General features: G+C 34.1%; 1 long non-coding RNA gene across 1 annotated transcript; it reads right to left on the bottom strand.

Moving 5' to 3' along the window:
* Positions 1-692: 692 nt before the first annotated feature.
* LOC127150152 (uncharacterized) lies at positions 693-2,635 on the bottom strand. Its single transcript, XR_007822159.1, has 2 exons — positions 2,126-2,635; positions 693-1,274 (listed from the first exon to the last, which is right to left on the bottom strand). It is a non-coding gene; the product is annotated as an uncharacterized LOC127150152 (long non-coding RNA).
* Positions 2,636-23,465: the final 20,830 nt, after the last annotated feature.

Raw genomic sequence — 23,465 nt, 5'->3', positions numbered from 1 at the left:
TCTAAATGACATTGTAAATATGAGAAAAAATTATTATTGCATATTTTTTTACGAAAGCGTCAAACACCTCTTATTGTAAATAATTTGTTGACAAATTGTACATGTTTATACGGAAACTAATAATGTATATTTCTTTTCTTTTTTAGATAAGATAATAATATATATCTTTTGAAGATAGGTAACACTTCATTCAAATATTGAAGGAATGTTTAAGGACTTCCATATAATGATTATGTCTTTCTTGGCAATTTTTCTTTTTTTTTTTTTTGGACAAAAATTTAGAGGATGTTTGGACATTGTAATGAGATTGGAACGCATTGCAATTCAAAATTCATGTTTGAATCGAACACTTTGAGTCTAATATTATACCAATTTCAATTACATTCTAATTACATTCTAATTCGTCAAATATTGACCATTTTCATTGATTTTCTTATGTGTATTCATTTTGATTATTAGTCCTCCCTAAATCTTTTTTCTTTTTTTGTAAATATATAATGACAACATTATTAATCAACTAAAAAAAAAATATACTTCAGGCTGGTAAAAGATAAGAATAAACAGACTTCAATGAGTCTAATTAGGCATACCAATTCAACTTTTTTCTCTTAATTAATTAAGATTAGCAGCAGCAATTCCCTATTTCAAGATCAACTACCATTTAAACTTTAATCAATCAATAATAAGCAGAATAGAATCAACCAAATATGAAAATTAAATTACGTAAATTTCAGAACTTCAATGTACTTCACATAAAGCTACAAGAAAGACGATGAGTTCCACGGAATTTGGGTTCTTCACCCATACAAGACACACAACCACCAATCAGAATTTTATCAAATCAAACCCAGAAAATCAAACCAAGTGATATTACACTATTTAGTAAATTGGAATGTCATTAAAAAAGATATCCCAGAACCTACTTAAAAATCATACAACTTCTTCTCTAACCATCGACTGCACTAACTAAATCATACAACTTCTTCTCTAACCATCGACTGCACTAACTTCATTCTACAATCTTCATTCTTTCAACATTCTCAACCACGCTGTACAAACCATAAAAAAAAACCACTCCCTATACACGATACCACTTCTTAATAATACAATTACCTCCTTAAAAAAAAACAATCTCAGTCCAATTCTACAAGCGCAGCAATTCCACCCTCTTCCACAATCGCATCCTTTCCCTCTTGAATCCCAGCCAGGCTACTCAGAAGCATATATATTCAAAATCACAGAGCTCTTCACGATGGAACCCCAATTAGCCTCAGCTGCCAATTGCACAACATAACAACTCATAACAATTAGCCTTAGCTGGAGCATCTCACTCACTTTGAAATGTACAATGATATGTCCACAATGTAAGCCAACCAAGCAGGTAACAACAACCAAAATGGAATCCTTATTTTCTTTATAAAACCCTTTTATAAAAAAAAAAATAGTAAAACAAGTCCACCATAAGACCAATGTTCTTTCATCCAACCCATGCTATTATGAGAAATCTCATTCGATGATAACATAAACAAAATCATTCCATTCAATTAAAAAACACCAACATGGAGTAGAAAAGAATTAACAAAAAAAATCAAAACAAAGAAGTAAAACAAAAGCAATTGTGGGTAAGAAAAAAGAAAATGCTTACCGCAACAGTGATACCGCGAAACACATCAAGCGAAACAAGACGATGGCATTGGTCGGAAGATCGGACAATAGGTCTAACAGAAGATGAAAATTGGGTTCATCGATTTTAGAAGAAACAAAAGTGGTTAAGGGATTGGCATTATGAATAGGAAGAGGAGATATGGAATGTGAACCACGAAGAGCGTATCTTAACATCTTCATCACTATGATTACAGTGCTTAAAAAGAGAGACAAGAGTAACAGAATCTTGATTTATAAGAATAACGAGATCACAGCTCCTTTAATATGCTTATAATTACCCATATTTTTACGAATTGCCATTACTACAAGAACAACACCACCATATACCAAAAAAAAAAAACTGAGTGGAAAGTTTGAAGAAGAAGAAGATGATGAAAAACAGAGAGATTGAAGAAGAGATTAAAGTTAAGAAAAAGGGGAAGAACAAGAAGAAGGGTTAAGCATTAAGGGAAAGAATCACCTCATTAGACTCATCGGAATCGGAACCCTCATCGGAGGAATCATCATCTTCGGAGTCATCGTTTTCTTCCTTGCTTGGCTCAATAGACTTGGCGTCTATGCATGTCGTCCATCTTCTCTTCAACAAAAACTTTTGTAGATTGAGAGAGGCTTAGAGAGATGTAGAGATGGATTCAGAGTCATGAAGCGAAGGGGTTTTCGATCGAAGGGGGATGGATTTTTGAGCTAAAAAACGAAACCGGCAATGGAGGAGTAGGGGGAGAAGAAGAAAGAACAAAAATTGGGAGGAAGAAGATGGATGGAAGGGAGTTACAACACGGATTTAAGGAGGGGTTAACACGGGTTGAAGGGAAAAAACGAAGAAGAGAAATCGGGTTTAGGGGGCAGATGAGAATGGGGGGTTTGAGGATAATACGGGTGTTATGGAAACCCTAAAACTAGGGTTTCCATAATCCTAGTACCAAACAGGGGTTAGGGTTAAGTAAACCTAACCCCACAGTGTTAAATTGCCCCCCAAACAGCCCCTAAAGATTTTGTTTCATTATTTTTTATTCTTTTTCTCGAAAAAAAAAAGAAAAGAAAAAGATCATCTATTCAATATAGCTTAGACAGTTGGATCCAAATGTTGAACCTAAAAGAAAAAAAAAAAAAGAATTCCTTTCTATTGGTACATTCAAATGTACCGCTAAGATATTAATTGAATACCTTTTTCAAATTACCTAAAAAAAATAATTTTAACAATTGAAGAATCCTATCCGTACTCAAATTGCAACTTGAAAATAACCGTACCTAAGTCAAGTTAATAAATACATCAGATTGAAGTATATTCAAAAGTAACTTTTACAAAAAGTAATTCTAGTACAAGTTAGAAAAATTTTGAATCAATAAAATTTTAAGAGAGATCGATGTATTGCATTTAAACTATTGTTGATCTATGTTGATCACACTTGATGCAGTATAATTATCGCACATCATTTATGAAAAATCTTTCAATTCTAACTAATGTATACATAAACATGGTTTCAGTTTCTAAAACTAAATTATATATATTTTGTAATATTGTAATAGAACATAAAACTATCACATATCCATTATTTTGTAATATTGTAATAGAACATAAAACTATCACATATCCATGACACCGTACGAACTATATTAATAATTATGTGAAAGTAGGAATTAAAATGAAAAGTAGTAGTAGTAGATAAGATTTGGAAAATGGTGATTAAATAAAAGAAGAAAAAGAAGATAAGTATAAAGGTGAAAAAGGTTATCTAAAAAGTGGGGAAAAGAGGTGGGTTTTGCAAGTGTTTTTAAGATAAAGAATATTGAAGAGGTTCAAAACAATGGAAGTTATGATATGTTTGGTACATGGCATTACCAACGCAAAACACACACACACCCCATTTTTCTATTTCTATTCAACTCTTCTTTCCTTTTTCTTTTTTCGGATTTTTATGATGGTTTTTTCTTTATCAGTTTCATAAAATCTCAAAAAATTATTTTAAATTTGATAAATATTATCTAAAATATTTTCAAATATAATAAAATTTGACTTTGATAGATACTAATCAACTATTGATCCATAACGGTATTTATAATCGTTGATGAAAAATTTTAAATATGTCATTATTTACCTTTTAGTTTGTCCCACATTATTAAGAGAGTATTTTAGAAGTCTCTTCAAATATGCACACTTTCATTTGTCGAACTCTAAGGGACACCCAAGTTTTTGAAAGGGGAGAGTAGATACGCAAATGTGGGTTTGCCGATATTTCCACACAAACAGTGTCATGGCGAGGTGAGGTTTAATAATGACATTATTATTTTTTTACAGAACAAAATATTTTTTTCTTAAAATTTATGTTTGTTTTGTCATTATTCTAAAAATGTTTTGATTTCGTTTATACAATTAATTACCGATATTTTCCATAATTATTTCGATATATAAAGAAATAGAAACATTTCATACTTTTCTTCCTTTGAGTTTTTCGAGTAAAAGAGTGTCTATTTAAGTGTTGGTATTCAGATTAGTATTCGGTGTAGTTTTTATTGACGAAACACGAATGTTTTATCCTGGAGACAACGTGGTTATATGAATCTCTTTGCACAAAAAAACAGAGCTGTTAAACGTCTTAAGGAAAGAGAGATCTGCGAGCGACTCGGCCTTTTTTATCCTAACTTGTTTTTATTTCGTAGTAGGTGAGCTGACCAGGCGATTTGATCGTTAGGCGATTTGATCGTTAGGCGAGTTGTTCTGTGATTAGACCAGGCGAGCAAAACTATGTGTGGTTTGACTAGTAGGCGAGATAGTACGTGTTCTGTCTAGGCGAGATATAATGCAGGAAAACACGTGTTTTATCTAGTCATTCTGTCTATGTGATACTCCTTATAAGCGTTATAACAATCATTAATAAATTTTGAAATTTTTTTGTCATATTTATAAATATTTTAGTTCATTTTGCTGTATTAATAATTCTATGATTTTCTAAAAAGATAAAAGAGCAATTGAATTTAATGACCCAGCATGCACTACTTATTTACAAACAAACGAGTAAATACAAACACAAAAAAAGAAATTAAAAAATTTGTAATGAGGAGTAAGAAAATTAATTGTGGCATGAAACAAATAAATATAATTTGATAGGATGTAGGTGAAACTCAAAACGAAGTAAATAAATATTTTTGTTCACAAGATAAACCCTACACAATGACAAGACTACTCAAATTTTGGTACATAAACCTAAAGAGAAAAGAAAAAGGGAAAATTCAAAGGAAAGGGAAAGGTATATATCAGCGTCACCATGCATTCACAAGCTATCTACAAGCTTGATTCAGTGGATTCAAATCTCTTTTAAACAAAATAGGGCAATTGGTTCACAAGTTACCCTTCCCTATCACCTACCCTACAATAATACAATTATCAAGTCAAACCCAAATAATTGACACATATAAATTGTAGTATCACTTGTGAATCTAATAATTGAATCCAAATATCAACACATATATAACAATGTTCTAACCATTGCAAATACACCATAATATGTTAGAGTCTATCAATAATATAAATCTATTACTGATAGATTATATTGGTATCTCACTAAGTTGAGTAAATCAATAGAAGAAAAGAAAAGCGATGAGATGCAAAAAATAACAATAATAATACTTTCATATTAGTCCTTATAATTTTTATCTTGTTTTACTATGATTAATATACTTTCAATTTTAGTTTACTTTGATTTCTAAACTTTCACAAACGGATCAAAATTGATCGTTAATAATGAAAAAAATGGAAATATAAAAATTTAACTTTATTTTTAGAATAAAACAACCAAAATAAACATTTTAAAAATACAAGAAGCAACCAAAAATTAAAGATAGGAAATAATAATAATAATAATGGGAATGGAGAAAAGTGAGAAAAGGGAGTTGGGGAAAAGGTGTGGGAGAGAAATGGAAGAGCATCTTTCACTCTTGTCAATCTCAGAACGAAGACTCAGTGTCAGTACCAAAAGGGGTGGTGGGGGGGAGCATTTGAGAGACAATAGGAACCAATGTGTGTCAAAACCATAGCCTTATAACTTATAGGGTTTTGCCAATTGGGGTCTCTATGAATAATTTAAAAGTGAAAAAACAAAGGCATTGTCATGTCTTTAAACTTACACACTTATCCAATCCACTGACATATATATCATACTCTGTTTTAACATCAACATCTACACACATACCCAAAATTATTCAAACAACTCTTCTTTAATACCTTTTTCTTTTCCCCTCTCAAGAAACCATTTTTCCAAGTTGCTAATTAGGATATATAATGCTTCCTTGTTCCTTGTTCTTGTTGCAACTCATCAAGATTTTGACATTTCCTTTCAAACTATATATGTACTTTACTTTGCACTTTTCTCAGAACACTCACATGTTTCTTTTACTATATCATAATGGTACTACTATCAGTCCATTAACATGAATAGGGGGAATGTTTGGTCTCTTTTTGCTTATAGTACATCTTCAATTTATGTCAGTTTTGACTCTGTTTGCATCCTAATGCTAAGAAATAAGATTGGAAAGATGGGAAATTGCTCATCAAACCCAATCCAGCTATCTTGTTGTGAAAGCTCTAGCCTAGCTTCTTGAGAGCTTGGTGCAATTTTGTGTTGGTGTTAAAATCACTGAAAATGAGAAGGAAAAAAATATTATTTTACTAGCTAGGGGCAGTTGGTAGTAGATGATCACATGTTCTTTAGGCATTAGGGTTGCTCTTTCTATTAGATAGGATAGATAGCTGAAGTGACCTGAAGATTATTTCCACTGGTTAGTGAATTGTTTGGAGATTTTAATCTAATAGATGAATCTAATACATAGTAGCACAAATCAAGATATAATGTCGTAACAATAAGAAAATTACAAAGGACCGAACTCATAAATTAAAAAGAGTTAGAAAGACACAAAGTTTTATGACCCAATTCAATGTAACACCACATATAACTAGGAGACATTTTGTTTGATAGAAAGAAATTTCATTAACAAAGAAGTGTTTATTTGTTAAATACTATCTACAGTGACTTTCATTCAACCTAAACTCAAAGATCTCATCTCTTATTACTTTAACATTATTTCCATGTCTTGTTTGAAACAAAATTCAAATATACTTACTCAGGCTCCTCTTAAGCATGAGATCTCGTCAATACATATACATATTTAGACTCCTCTAAGTATGTATCAATTTCGGTTTACATAATATAAAGTTTTCGCCCAACGTACTCTCTCTTACAACAAGAGGGCTAACCTTGAATGAAACTGAACACCCAAATATACATGAACGTGAGATTACAATAATGCTTTATTTAAACTAAAGAAGAAAAAGACTACAAATCATTTTGCTAGTAAGAAATGAGCAATGTTCCATAGCTAGCAAAGTAGAGTCGCTATTATTTAAGAAAATACCCTCAATGGCTGAATAGTTTGAATTTAATATTGTAGTAGTTGGTGGCGTGTTGAAGTTTTAAGTTTTCAAGTATCCCACAACAAATACCAAGAAGGAAAGTGGTTTTCCAAAGTGCTTCTTTTTCTAAAAAGTGTTCTCCAAAGTCTCTCTCAACTAACGAAGCATTTCAGACTTTTTCAGAAGTTCTTTAGGAATATTTCAAGCGAATATTAACGTTTTATCATAGTTTTCGTGCTGATGATGTTGTCTATCGTTATTGCAATACATTTTCATACATAAACTCGGTGCTCATACATAGATCTTGGGCGAATTCTATATTGATTTATCCCAAGATCCGTGTAGGGTTTCAAGTCTCGACCGAAATTTTTACAAGTTACCGAGATTACACGTGTGTTCATTATTTTCTTTGTATATTTGCAAGATGCCTTATGTGTTTATTGATTTTGGTGGAGAATAGAAGGAGACTGAGAGAGAATACGTCTGAGGATAGTTTAAAGGGTTCAATACATATCAAGTATATGAGGATTTTGTGAGGGAAATATATAAAATAACTGGAGTAAACTCTGATGAGCATGATTTGGTCCTTAGGTGTATATATAATGTCAAACAGTTTGTGGGGGCTTTCGTGATTGTCAATCAAGAAGACCTTGAATTTTATTTAAGGGGAATGACGTCTCACAAGTAGCCGTTTTGGTTTCTAAGGTTTCAAAGCCATCCCCTAAGAGTACTACGAGCCAAGTAATTAATATTCCAATGGCGAGTGAAAGCAAAAAACCTCATTCCCCTAATCCCAACCCTAAGCACTCACATGTATCCAATGAGATTCGTGAGCTAAGTCCGTTAACTACGAACATGTGTCCCTTAGAGTTGGAAGACAATGGATATGGCTTCGGTAACATTGATAATGACGAGTTTGTGGACAATGTTGGCCCTGACAGTGGAAGTGAACTCCAAGGTGATGATGAGAATCTTGGTCTTCTTATGTCTAATATTGTCACACCCCTTCCCAGACTACCTGCTAGCTTAGACCGAAAGACGGTGTGAAGCTGACCGATAACACTTTTCTCTACCAATGTCTATCGACTATGCTGAATTCATTAACGTGATAAACTTGCTAATCTAGTACAAAACTATTATACATGCAACACAACACATCGGAACCTAGACTAGTCATAAACATACATAAAGTGTAGCCCAAATATATTTGATTGCCCAAGTAAACCTGGAGAAACCTTAACCAAAACATAACCCAGAAAGGTTTACACAACCGTAGCTTCTAAACTTACCCAAATTGTAGAGTATCTATATCATACAAAGATGTATGCATCATAACACAACAGACTCTATGCACAACTCTAACCACGTACTGACAATCGATATCGAAGCTTCAGCAGATTAAGGCAGTCTATCAGGCACCGAGAACTCGATCTCTACCTAGAAAGTGAATAAAACATTTTGGAAGGGTAAGCTATAAAGCCTAGTGAGTGACAATACTTTAAAACTGTAATTCAGAACTCATGATAATCATTGAAAACTTATAAATCTAACAAGTAAAGCGTTAACTATAAATATTTTCAGAAAACAGCTCCTTTAAACATTTACTACGTATATCTATAAAATCTAGCAAGACATTTCCTATTTATAAACTATTTAACTAAGATGACTTCATTACGTTCTGTAGGGCACGTCCAGTACAACCAACGTTTACTAGTTCTACGATGTAGTGGGGTCCGTCCAGCACTCCCATCGTCTTTGTCGAAGTGGGGCTCGTCCAGCACTCACAACAGCATTGTTTTCACGAAATACACTCAACGTCAACAACGAAACGTAACATGTGTGCACACGGTATCCTCTAGCCTCAGGCTCAAGATCTCAGTCATGTAGTCAATGGAAATATCATAAAGCATATGAAAACATTAAAACATGTATGCTTATCTTAACCTTGCATAAACTCAAACTTACTCAACTTGTTTGTGGAAAAACCGAAAATCTTAAAATAATTATTGCTTAAACTATGCTTTACTTAAACAAATGTCATTTCAACTGCTTTTCAGAACTTATTAATTACGTGCTAACATGTGGATTCCATTATGAAATCTAAGCTCGAAACTCATATTCGAAAACTAAACATAGAAATCATATATCATTTATAAACTCGTAGTCAAGCACGTTAAACATTTAGTTATAAGAAATATTTTTTTAAAAAAAGAATCATTTTCAAAACTTGTTTTTGTCACTCACAGTCTTAGACTAGTTTCCCAGTGTATAGACCTGACCTATTTCCTCTTGGCCTGTCAAACAACCAAAACCGAGTATTATAAACCTAAATATTATGATCTTCAAATGTTATGCTTGATATGGCTCACTAAGGATGATGCTTAAGAAGTTTAACTTTAAGAAATAAAACCATATTCAACATATTTCTCAAAATTTTCCAGATTCGTAGCATGATATTCAAATGATCATAACTCTTCCAATACTTATCCAAAATGAGATTTCTTTATGTCCAAATATTAATTTTGAGGTCTCTAAAACTTACCTGAAGACATAAAATTCTGATTCTCTGTGTATAATCTCATATATCCCTCGAAACAGAACCACTCCAACAATCACGTACACTACGACCCCTTTAACTTGTCCATACAATTTAGCTTATTTTTAGTCGTTTTTTGTTCACGATTTCTCATAAGAGTTGTAGTAAATTGAATCAGATTTTTAATCATACCAAATAGAGATCCTAACTCCACTGGTACACCCTAAAATACTAAAAAAAAACCAGAGATCTTCTAATTCCGCGTGAAAACAATCTGCCCTATCTTCTCTGTCAAAATTCACCTAATGAACATCAGAATTTGCTCAAGCTTTCTTCATAAAATTTATTTGAAAATGAATTAGATTTCAGTAAATTTAAACCTCACCTCTTAATTCTTATTGTGTAGGTCGAAATCAATAAAAAAACCAGAGATGTGTTTAATGAACTATAGAGAAGTTTGTCTTGCAAACTCCTTGTCTTCTTCAACATACATCTTTGAACTTCTTCTTCCTTTCTCAGCCTCTAACATTTGAAATCTCCTCTAAAATTTGGTGCATAAATGGTAAAGAAATCGATGAGGGAAACTTTGTGGTGGAGGGAAAGAGAAGAAGAAAAGAAAAATGAAAATTTTATTCTTTTTTCCTTCCTTTTTATCCTTCTTTTATTTTCTTTTCATTTTTCCCTTTTTCTTTTTCTAGAAAAAAACATTAATTATATACATAATTTCCAATTTCTTTTATTCCTTTGATATTAAAAAAAATTCAAAGAAAAATATCGGGTTTACAAATATAGAATTGGGAGTAAAACTCGGAGGTGATGGTGAGAATCTTGGTCTTCATGGTGTTAATATGTCTAAGGAAGATGCCTAAGTACATCATGAAGAATTTCCCTTGAGGAAGGTATAAGTAAAGTGACGACGAAGAAGTTCATCCATCAATTGGCAAGAAAAAGCAATGGCGTGTTGAAAAGTTGTTGGAACACACGATTTTCATATCTACCGAGTCATACCTAGAAGATGTACATATTGGTTATTTGTTTTTTAATAAGAAAAATTTGGGAAAGAAACTTATGGTGTTTACCAGAATGTAAAACTTTCAGTTTTGTATGAATAGATTGAACAAGAAGTTGTATGTTCTTAGATGCTCTAACTTTGCCTATTCATGGAAACTAAGAGCTACGAAGCTAAAAGATTCTGATTTGTTTAAAGTTTCTAAGTATGAGGATGGACACATGCCAAAAATTCCTTAGAAAATAAGCCATAAGCAAGATAAGAGTTGGGTTATACCGAACTGATTCAATCGAAGTACAAAGACGTTTGTGATGGTTATGGTTATAGGCCCAAATAAATAATTTAGATTTTTGAAAGGAGTTTCGCATGGATTTATCACGAGAGAGCTTGAACGGCTCAAGAGGTTGCACTTTCAATGGTAAGGGAGTCCCACAGAGAATCTTATGCTTTGTTGGCTCGGTATGAAGAAGCATTGAAGATTTCCAATTTGGGGACTCATTATGATTTGGAGATCGATCCTGATGGTTATTTCTAGTATGTATATATGGCACTTGGTGTATCCATGCGGGGTTTTTTTAATAGCATAAGGTCGGGTTTAGTGTATGATGTGTTTCATTACAAGGAAAATTATAAGGGTATTATGCTTGTGGTGGTGTCTATTTAAGCGAATAAGTAAGTGTACCTAGTCACATTTGGGTTAGGTGACTAGAACAACGAATCATGGACTTGGTTCATGAAACGATTACGAACAACTATCAGCGATGTCAATGGGATAGTGTTCATATCCGATCAACATAAGAGCATCGCCAAATCTATTGCACAATTCTTCCCCAATAAGTTCCATGCACTGTGTATCCATCATTTGAGTTTGAACCTGACAACGATGTTCAATAGTGATAACATGTGCAAATTTCATGCTAGCCGCCAAAGCATGTTGGGAGTCCATATTTCTGTTGGAATTTGTGTCCTAAAACTCGTACTTTGTTATTTGATTCAATAAAATTTATTATTGAATGTTATAATCTTAAAACAAATAAATTAAGGTCCCGAGGCTATTTTACTGAATTTGTCAAATACACTTGAATTTTATGTAGAGACATAAACATGGATTAAGTTCAAGTTAATAGCACAAATAGTCTATAGTGCTGAATAAGGTTGGACACCTCATTCTGGAAAAACACTATGGATGCGGCCCGCTCCGTAGTTAGTACAAACAATGTAATCCTGAATCGTTCATGTAGAGACATGGGAGTGGGGGCATCTTATGTAAATGGTTTGCATAAGACTGAAACCACGAAATAGCCACTTTTAGTTATAACACAGTAAACTATAAACTGACTATTTCAATTCTGATGACTTAGGTAACTTGATCTTAATCCTGAGCTAATTATGAACTTCTGTACATTTGGTAGTATCTTTAGATCTGCATAGGTGAGGGCAGCTCATCATCGCTGGCCCAATAAGCCTCCCATTTTAAGGATAAGATCGAGTGGATAGCTAAAGACATAGGGTGCAAAACAGAATTCATTCCTACCCATTTCTGGGATAGTAGATAGGTTGTTCCCTTAAGGACTGAATCCAAGTCTTGAACAAGGGGCCCACCGTCTCATTGGCCCGAGAAGGATTCAGATTTATAGGTTGGACCTTAAACCAATTGTTCAATAGTGGATTAGTGGGTCTTAAAGAGCAAGATATAATCTCGGGGGTAAAACAGTATTTTGACCCAGCCAAGATTAGGAACAACCTGTGAAGGATTGACTTACTCATCGTGGTTATATCAGGTGGATAGAAATATATCTATAGTGAAGGGAGTGCAACTAAGAGTCTTTAGTGGAATGACTCTTTAGTTAACGAATGTTGATTAAGCTTGGTCTAAAAGAGTTAAGTCAGTTAATCTCAAATCGTTGGAACCCATGATCTATAGGTCCATTATGTTCCCCTACTAGCTCATATGGATTCAACTAAGAACAAGAATGTTGAAGTAACTCGAATTGTTCGAACTAAGAAAAGAGAGAGAAACTGACAAATATATAAGATATAAGTCGGTAGAGATAAACTTTAAGCTTTGTGTTTAAATATGATTTAAATAAATATAGATTCATATTTAGAAACTTGGAAAGTTTTGAAACGGTCAAAGTTGTAAAAGTCAACTTGTTGACTTTTAACTTTGAGAAACAAAACTTTGACCGAATTTATATTCAAATATGATTTAAATTTTAGAAAAATTAATGCGGATTCATACTCGGGAGGTTAGAATTAGTCAAGACGGGTAAAATAGCAAAAAGTCAAAAAGTTGATTTTTGACTATGAAAAGTCAAAGTTTCATTGTGACTTAATTGGTCAAATGACCAAAATGCCCATTTGACTAATTACTTAATTAACTAAAAGTTAGTGGGCAATGTGGCAGCCTATTGTGAAATAGAAGCCACTAATTCCATTAAGAGTTAATGGATTAATTAGGTGTTGAGAATATATGAAATAATTTGCATGCAATTTGCATGTAAAATTTCATATATAAACTTCTCATTACAGAATCAAAAATGATGATGTCTTTGCTGAAAAAATCACTTAAACGATACACCTCCTTCCTTTCTCTCTAAGTTTTACTTCACAAAATCGAGTCCCAAAACTCCGTTCTTGGTCCTGAGATTAGTAGGTCAACTTAGTGGTTGTCCTTGCTTGTTAATTTCAGGCAAAAAAGAAGCTTTGGATCGAGGAAGAAATTCATAACTATAAAAGGTAAGTCCATCGTTTACCTTTTATGCTCTTCATTTAGGTCCATCGCATAGCATATGCATGTTGATTTCTAAATCATTTAGGTGCATATAAAGTAAAGCATGATCCCTTTTTATTCCGCTATAGCATATCTCTTGATGTTTTCTCCATCAGAAAGTTGAGTTGGAAGAAGTACGAGGGAATTCGAAAACTTGTCGAAGAATGTCAAAATGTTGACATCAGGAACACAACAACTCGAAGATATTCTCAAGGATGGACGATCACCAACAAATCGGATAGGATTGGGTTTCTCAAAGACTTATCAAGCCAGTCCGTCCAAAGCAGTATTTGTGAAAGCTTCACGGAACTTAGATACTTACACGAAGAGTAAGATAGATCCTATCACCCATCAAAACAAAAGAAAGCACTGGGTTTTTCACTTTTGTGGAAGACTCGGCCATATTCGTCCATTTTGTTACTAACTATATGAGTTCCCTACTCGATTCAGAGTTGATTCCACAATAAAAAATAAGGCAGTATGGAGACGAAAGCAACAATATGAGAATTGTAACGTAGCACTGACCTCAGTGTGAGAAGCAAGTAAATCTGACTGGTATTTTGACAGTGGATGCTTGCGACATATAACTGATAATGCAACTTTTCTAACAGAATTTGAGGAGCATCGTGCAGGACATGTTATGTTCGTTGATGGTGAAAGAGGGAAAATTCTAGGCAAATGATCTGTAAATAAACCTGGTCTTCCATGTCTCCAAGATGTTTGACTTGTTGAAGGTCTATCAGCAAATCCTATTAGAATCAGCCAGTTGTGTGATCAAGGATTTTCTAAGAAGTTTGGATGGGACACATGTAAAGTAATCAGTCAAAAGAATAATGTGATTCTCAGAGGTACCCGATTATCATTAGGATTAAGAAGGGTCCATGTGCCATTTATCAAAAACTGACGAAACTTCTTTGTGGCACCAACGATTAGGTCATATTAGCTTATCAACAATCTGCAAGGCAATCAATGTAGATGCTATGTGTGGAGTTCCCATACTCAAAGACTACAATGATTAATGTTTTGATTGTCCAACTGAAAAATAAACGAAAGCATCTCATTCTTCACTTGAAAGTTGTACGACCTCCAAAGTCTCGAAACTCTTGCACCTGGACCTCATGGGCCCCATGCAAACAGAAAATCTCAGCGAGAAGATATGCCTATGTGTGTAAAGGACTTCTCAAGGTATACATGGATAAAATTTCTGCATGAAAAGTCAGAAGCCTTCAAAGTCTGTTGAGTGTTATTCATTCAGCTCCAAAAAGAACAGAATACTGGCATCATTCGAATACGGAGTGATCACGGGCGTGAATTTGAAAACGACAGCTTCTGTGAATTTTATGAAGACAAAGGGATTTTTCATGAGTTTACTGCACCTATCACTCCTCAACAAAATGGGATTACTGAGCGTAAAAACTGGACGTTGCAGGAGATGGCCAGAGCTATGATGCATGCTAAGTCAGTTCCTCTTCAGTTCTATGCAAAAGCACTCAATATTGCATGTCACATACACAATAGGGTGTCACTATGACCAGATACCTCAAAAACAAATTATGAAATTTGGAAGGGTCGAAAGCCAAACTTGAAATACTTTTACATCTTTGGAAGTCTGTGTCACATCCTTGGAGATAGAGAAACTCATCATAAATGGGACTCAAAGTCAGACAGTGGTATCTTTCTAGGGTACTCCACAAATAGTCGGGCATATCGTGTGTCTAACCAACGAATTAAAATTGTAATGGAATATATCAATGTTATTGTCCATGACTTGATGCAGGAAAGAGACAAGAATGATGAGACGAGCGTCAAAAGATCAGTTCGACCTAGAACTATCCAGTCACCTTTTACACATATGGGTTAATTTTGTCTGATGACTCCCAGTCAGTAACTCGAGTTGTAATGGAAACTCCCATTGCACTGACTCAGGTGCCAACCCTTCAGAGATTCTCTCAAGTGACACCTTAGTATGTATCTCATCTGGTGAGAACCTCAGACACACACCATCCGTAGATGTCTCAAATGTATCTAAAGCCACTAACATAGGTGCTTCATCACCAGCAGGTCCACCTAGTGTTCCCAAGACATCAATTTTAGCACCGTCTTCGCATGTATCCAAGAATCATTCCATCAGTTTAGTGATTGGCGATGTACATAATGGTGTAACCACAAGAATAAAAGAACGAAAAGACTATGCTAAGATGATTGCGAATGTGTGCTTCACCTCTCAAATTGAGCTGAGTGTGGAAGAAGCATTAACTGATGAGAAGTGGATCCTAGCTATACAAGAGGAATTGTTACAGTTTGAAAGAAATGTTTTCTGGGAACTGGTTCCTCGACCTACAAATGCTAACATTATTGGGACAAAATGGATTTTTAAGAACAAGATCGATGAACAAGGAGTCATAACTCGAAACAAGGCTCGCTTAGTGGCACAAGGGTACACACAGATCGAAGGAATCGATTTTGGTGAGACGTTTGCTCCCATAGCCAGATTTGAAACCATTCGTCTACTTCTTAACTTTTCCTATCTCCGTCACATCAAGCTCTTTCAAATGGATGTCAAAAGCGCATTTCTAAATGGTTTTCTCTCTGAAGAAGTGTATGTGGCCCAACCAAAAGGGTTCATTGATCCTGCACATCTTGATCACGTTTCAATCTTCGAAAGGCATTATATGGTCTTAAGCAGGCACCTCGGGCTTGGTATGAACAACTTACTATGTTTCTGGTGCAACAAGGATACAATAGAGGGGAAGCTAACTAGAAAATGTTCATAAAAAAAACAAGGTTCTGATTTTCTAAATGCTCAAACATATGTGGATGATATTATTTTTATGGGATCTTCTATTGCTATGGTTTCAGTGTTTGTGGAACAGATGAAGTCGAAATTCGAGATGAGCATGATGGGTGAGCTTACCTTCTTCCTAGGATTCCAAATTAAAAAATGCTCGTCTGGAATCTTCCTTTTTCAAGGTAAGTATGCTCGTACTCTTATACCAAATTTGGCCTAGATAGAGCAAAACCAAAACGAACTCCGGCTGCACTTCACCTTAAACTTTCGAAAAGATGATTCTAGAGAAAAGGTTGATGACAGCTTGTACATAAGCATCATTGGAAGCTTGCTCTATCTTACAGCCAGTCAACCTGACATAGCGTTTACAGTAGGCTTTTGTGCATGATGTCAAGCTTCTCCCCGTATTTCTCATCTTCATGCTGCAAAACGTATTCTGAAATACATATTGCGCACTGTCGACTATGGGTTGTGGTACACCTATGATACTTCATCAGCACTGGTGGGGTTTTGTGATGCGGATTGGGCAGGATGTTCTGATGATAGGAAGAGTACCTCTAGTGGCTGTTTCTTCTTGAGAAATAATCTCACAGCATGGTTTAGCAAAAAGCATAATAGTGTCTCGTTGTCCATTGCCGAAGCTGAATATATTGTCGCTGGCAGTAGTTGCACACAGCTCCTCTAGATGAAGTAAATGCTCATAGAATATGGAATTTCTCAGCCTTAATGCTCTTATACTGTGACAACTTAAGCGCAATCAGTATCTCAAAAAACCCAGTCCACCATAGCCGTACGAAGCACATGGACATTCGGCACCACTTTATCCGAGAACTTGTTGAAGTCAATGTTATTATTCTTGAACACGTGAGAAGCTCTGTTTAACTTGCAGACATTTTTACCAAACCAATGGAAGCAACAACTTTTAAGAGTCATCGGGCCTTCCTTAGAGTTTACACGTTCCCTGAATAGCAAGTACAACTATGGGCTTGGGCCAAAATTTCTGCTGTGAATTTAAATTTTTTGAGTCATATCTATATTTCCCGATCCATAAGTAATCGGTTTCAAATATATTGATATTTATTGAAGATTTAACCAATTGCTGCTTCGTCTTCTCCGGTTCTACTGGCATTCAATTCGATCACTTCAGCTACCATCTCCGCTCTATTTCATATCGCATGTTTCAGCCATAGTTTCAAATCGAACTACATCTTATCTCTTATCCTAAAAAATCGCCATGGATTCCCCGTCTTCCAATGTTGGTTTGTCTGTTCGTGGCCATTGTATCAAGAGTATTCCCCGTCATCATCCTTATCGGCGTATTCGATGAGTAAGGGAGATTGGAGACAAGACTCATCCTAAGAGTTCTCCGCAACAACCTGTCACTGCTGCAAGCGCTCTGGATTTCAACTGTCGCTTGGCCACTCAGAGTTCTCACAGGTCAACTTCTATTCCCCAAACAACTCCTTTCTCTCGACCAACTCCGTCGTCGCCTGCGCTGCGTACTACCACTTCGATTGAGACAGTACAGGTTGCCTCAAATTCTTCTAATGAAGATGACAATGTGGTTCCGTCTCGATTGTTTCATCGCAAGCATGAATCATCTCCCCGTCCATCTACAATGCCCACCCCAAGTATGGCTCCTTTTAATAGACGACGCCATGTCGAATATGCTATTCCTAATGACAATGCTTTCAATAACTCTATTGTGTCCACGGATGCTTTTCCCCCCTCTGCATGTTACTATTAATACTTGAGTTCTTATGGGAGATATACCTAATGATCTCTGTTTCGAGATTCCACCTCCTACTACTGCTTTCGCTCCGTCTGTCTCTCCTACTACTACCCCTACATCTACACACCTGCATCAGCCATCTGGTGATTCCAATGGTCCCTCTGTACCACAGATGCCTCGTCGCCTATCAACTAAGGGTCAGCGAGTGGTTATCACAAAATCTGGCCGAAGAAAAGTTTCGTCTAATGTTTCGACAGTGCCCCTAGATGGTGTGTCATTTCACTCATAAGACAATGTGCACAAATGGAAATATGTATTGCATCGACGAATGGCTGATGAATGGAATGTTTCGACCAAGCATCAATCCTACACCCTTGTCATCGAGTTGAATAAAGTTGTCGGCCTGATGAAAACTATTGAGAATGTTGGTCCCTTCTACGCCAGACTTATACAATAATTGATTTTGAACCTGCCCACTGTCTTTAATAATCCCACATCTGCTAATTTTCATAAAGTTCATGTTCAGGAAATATGTATTTCGATTTGCTTACTATACTGAATTAGTTCTTAGGGTTAACTGTGCCTAATTCCTTCTACACATGCTTCTACAGTATCTACAACCCTTGGTCACTTTATCTACTTGGTTGGCACTAGGGCTCGGTTGAATGTTGGTGAGTTTATTTTTCATCATATTCTTCGACATGTTGACACATTTGGGATAAATATTCTCATATGCTTTCCATGGTTGTTGTTTGATTTTCTCTTATCACAACACGCCTCTCTTCTCACCTCTATAGATGCACCTGGTCACACCCCAAAGACTCTGACTTTAAGTCCTCGCCTATTCCAAGGTGGTCATGTACCTGACCTGCCATCTGAGTTTTGTCCTACTCCTACTAGTGGCTATGTACCATTCTTTTTTGCAGCTTTGGTTTCGTCTGATGGTTTGCCTCTTCCTTACAATACTACAGTTCGATTACTTCAGGTTTTAACTGAGGAATCACAGGCCACTACGAATACTCTTTGTGATCTAAGTGCTCAAAAGAATGCAGTGGAATCTGTGTTGCGTGACCTTCTACGTCTATTGCCCTCTTCCTCCACTGTGGGTTCCTCTTTCTAGTATCATTTGGCAGCCAGCAAAGGGGAGGATATTGGAGGTTTGATTAGGTGTTAATTTTAGTCTGAACTTATTTCAAGATTTTTGTTGCTGCTATTTGGGTTAGTTTTATTTTTTTTCTTTCTCTCTGCTCTGCTGACAGTTGGTTAGTCTGGTTTTCCGTATTGATTACTGATGCATATGCTATGAACTTGTGTGTTTTTCTGTGTTTTTTTGCTTGAAATGAAGAATGTTTTGTGATCAGCTATGTTTAGGATGTGATGCATATTTCTCGCTTGCAGTATGTTTCGAATTTAGTGTGTTTATAGATCAGAATTAACCCATGTCTGTAACAAATCTAGTGTTGGAAATTTGGAATTAACCCATGTCTGTAACAAATCTAGTGTTGGAAATTTGGAAATGTTGGTGCTTGTTAAAAAAAAGATATTGTGGCCCCACACCCTTTAAGTTTGTTGTTATACTTTCAGCATTTGTTAGCTGGCTATAATTGGTTAGAATCTCCTTAATTTGTGGATTGTTTGGATACGACTAATTATGCAGTATTTAAGGAGTTGCTGTAGAAAATGTGTGCTTTTTATGATGAACAAGAATTCGTCCTATTTGAAAAGAGAGGTGAGAAAAGTTTAATGATGTTGATTAATCAGTGATTTCTAGTTTGAAATTAGGAGAAGAGCTCACGAATAAAAAAAGATTGAAGGGGTCCGAAACCAATGATTTAAGGGGAGAACTTCCTTTCATGTTATGTTACATTATTATCTGATTCACTATATCAGTTCAAGTTAGACACAGGACAACGTGTAGAGTGTCATAACTTAAGTCATAACATTGTAATCATTATGTATTATTAAAGTAATAGAAACTCTTCTTGTGGGTTCCATACCCCCCAGATGTAGATGGTTTTTCATCAAACTGGGTTACCAAAGTTGATTGTGTTGTCTCTTTATACATACTAAGTCTCCGTAGCTAAATCATTTGTTTTAACTTGTGGTTCAACGATTTATACACTCTAAACTGAACATTCATTTTCTCACACGAGAATGCAACAAACATATCATTCAGTACGCATTCCATTAAGAAACTTGAGAAAATTAAATTGGTGTCTATACATATACGATAAAGAAATGAACTTAAAGAACTTGAAAAGATTAGAACTCGGGCACATACATACATCTTGGGTATTATTTGACCCAAGATTTAAAACCTAATGCTTTTGTTTTTCAACTCGAAAAATCTAGTTGGAAAAGTGGATCGAGATTTTTAAAACAATGCTTGTTTTTCAACTCAGGGAGTTCCCGAGGTATCGATGGCGTAAGAGTGTTAAAATGTTTATAAGTATATTTAGATCTTGGTCTATCACAGGCTAACGTTTACCCGAGCAACGACTTATGTGAATTCCTTATTTAAAACTCGGGGCATCTTAGGACAATAATGTCCCGAGATATGATTTTGTGAATTCATTATGTATTGTCGCCACATGTCCGAGACAACACGAAGCGGCCGATGTCCTCAAAATGGTTAGTTTAAAAAAAAAATATGAGTCGTCACCAAGCCTTTTCACGGTGTGATTGGACACTGAAATAAAGTAAACAATTTTAAATAAACCAAGTTGAGTTCGGGAGTCATTTGTGTATGAGGAAGGTGTTAGCACCCCACAATATCCGTTTAGAAAATGCTGCCCAAATTTTAAATCTTGAATTAAAAATACTCTTTAATTTTTTTTAAAAAAAAATAATGTCTTATTTTACCCCTCATTACTCCAATATTTGAAGCAATGATCTTATAAAATAAGTGGAGAGCATTCCATCAATTAGACTATATTGAAGAAAATTTCTTCACCTTAAGAAAGTGAGAAATTAGTACAATTTTTTAAAATTCATCATAGGAATGGCCTTCTTATAAAAAGAAGGTTTTTTTTTTTAAACATTAATTAAAATCATTTTTTCTTGGGGTCAAATCTTGGACTCTCAAAGATGTGACCCCTCACCTTAAGAATTCTAGGAAATCGGACTTTCAAATTTCCTAGATTCCGTCGTAGAATTTTGTTTAAAAAACGATATAAGTTATTAGAAAAAGATTGATTAAGAAACCTTATGAATCATAGATTAAATTTTGAAAGTAAAAAAAATTAAAAAATTATAACTTTAAAGAAATTTTTTCTAAATGATTTAAAAACAAGGATTTTGCGAAAGATTTTAAAACTTAGAGAATTTTAAATTAGAAGGATTTTAAAATAATAAAAATTTAAATTAGAAAGATTTATAAATTTTAAATAGAATCGAATGGAGGCTTAATAGAAAAATTAAATAAGTAAAAACAAGAATAAATAAGCATCATAACAAATCAACCAAATATAAAATAGCATATTGAGATAAAAATATATTGGATATCAGTCTCGGACTCCCAAAAAATCAATTTCCTCACCACAAGAATTCTAAGAAATCAGACTCCCATATTTCTTAGATTCCGTCGTCGGATGTAATTTTTAAAAGAAAAAATAATTTTAAATGTTAATAAACTTTAAACAATTATTAACTATAACGTATTAAATTGACCACAGAATAGAAAAAAACAAAATATTAAATAACATATAAAAGATAAGAACATATTAAAGAAGCAATAATCAAGATGAGAAAATATTAAATAAACAATAATCAAGATGAGAAAATATTAAATAAGCAATAAATAATGCTATAAAAGAAAAAAAAAATAAAAATGCTAATTAAACAGAAAAGTAAAGATACAATATATAGAGAATAAAGCTTAAGAATAATTAACAAAAAAATACATAATAATAAATAAAGAAGAGATAAACAACAAGGTATGAAGAAATATGTAATAAATAAATAAAAACTATAAAAGTAAAGTAGAGAAATGAGAACAAGAATAATAAACAATTATTTCATCATTTAGTCTTTTTTTTTCATTTTTTTATGGAAGCTTGAAGAAAGATAAACAAAATAATGAAAATAGTAAGAATAATAAAAAATAAAGAACTTTGAAGGAAAATAAACAAATAATAAGAAGAGGAGGAGGAAAAAAGAAAAGAAAGAAACGTCAAAATCCCAACACACCAAACTCACTTGTTGTTGAAGTGTGGATCATTGGGACCAAAGTCTTACCATACACCTCCAATTAAGTCAGAGTTTTTTTGTGTGTTGGATTCTTGGCATTGTAGTAAAAAAGATAAAGATTTAGGGGTTGCTAGAAGAGAAGATAAAATAGATGTTGTAGATCTTTTGGTTTTATTTTTTTAAAGAAGATACGAAAGTTAAAAGAAGTGGGGCTATGGAGGTTAGAGATTTAGATGAAGAGAGATGTGAAGGTTGTAAAAATTTAGGTTTTTTGTGTGACCTTTTCTTTATTTTTTTTCATGGAATAAGAAAGAATAGATTATTTATAGCAAAAAAAATGCTTCTTAAAATTGCTAAAAATTCAAAATGGATAGTTTTTTTTTTAATTTGAAAATAATACCACATTTAGCATTCATATCAAAATGGCATGGAGCAATAACCAAAATCAAATTGAAAAAAGTTATCATATTTGATATTTCTTCGCCTAGCTTAGTTAGACTAACTAATTAATTTAGTTACTCTAACCAAACTACCCACAAAACTTTAAAAGTAATTAAATAACATTTTTTTTTACAAAAGTTGGTTAATCACAAAATTATAAAATAGTCAAATTAAGGTAAAAATTAGTCTAGCAATTGCATTAATTTTAAATAATGTCGAACAAAATTAGGTGGCTACATATATAACTCAGGGCATCTCGGGCCAACCATGCCCCAAGATATGCATCTATGAATTCCTAAAATTAAAACTCGGGACATCTTAAGACAACAATGTCTTGAGAAATAACTTTTTGTGAATTTCTTATTTAAAACTCATGACATCTCGAAACAATGATGCCCGAGAAATGACTTCTATGAATTTCTTATTTAAAACTCAGGACATCTCGGAACAACAATGTCCTGAGTTATATACTCTGAAGCAATAGATAATAGATCTTAGTAGATCTCGGGCTACCACTTCACCTAGATATGCACTCTGAGATTATGCACAAGACATCCTAATAGGAAGTAATTGCAAGAATGAATTTAATACCGTCATTGATTGGACGAATGAATTTATAAGAATAACGAATTTAAGAGACTCATTTATTCTAACAAGGGCTTTATTACAAGAGAGAGTTTATTTCAAGTATGAAAGAATTAGAAAGTTCAATTTATTATAAGAAATTTACAACAGATTTAGAAGCACATGTGCAAAAAAAATTAATCAGACCAAAAAAATTTATTCGCCCACAACTCAACAACGTATTGTTATCTACACAATTTCATGTGCTTCTGATCTAGACAACTAATTGGACCATCAACCGTGGCACATTCAACGAACTTGGTGCAAAAAATTGCACAATCCAAGGACTTCCCACTTTGTAGAAT

Source organism: Cucumis melo, chromosome 7 (genome assembly GCF_025177605.1).
Source record: "Cucumis melo cultivar AY chromosome 7, USDA_Cmelo_AY_1.0, whole genome shotgun sequence".
Classification (NCBI taxonomy): Eukaryota; Viridiplantae; Streptophyta; class Magnoliopsida; order Cucurbitales; family Cucurbitaceae; genus Cucumis; species Cucumis melo.
The sequence above is the reverse complement of the archived record's forward strand: the minus strand, read 5'-3'. Positions and strand labels throughout refer to the sequence as shown.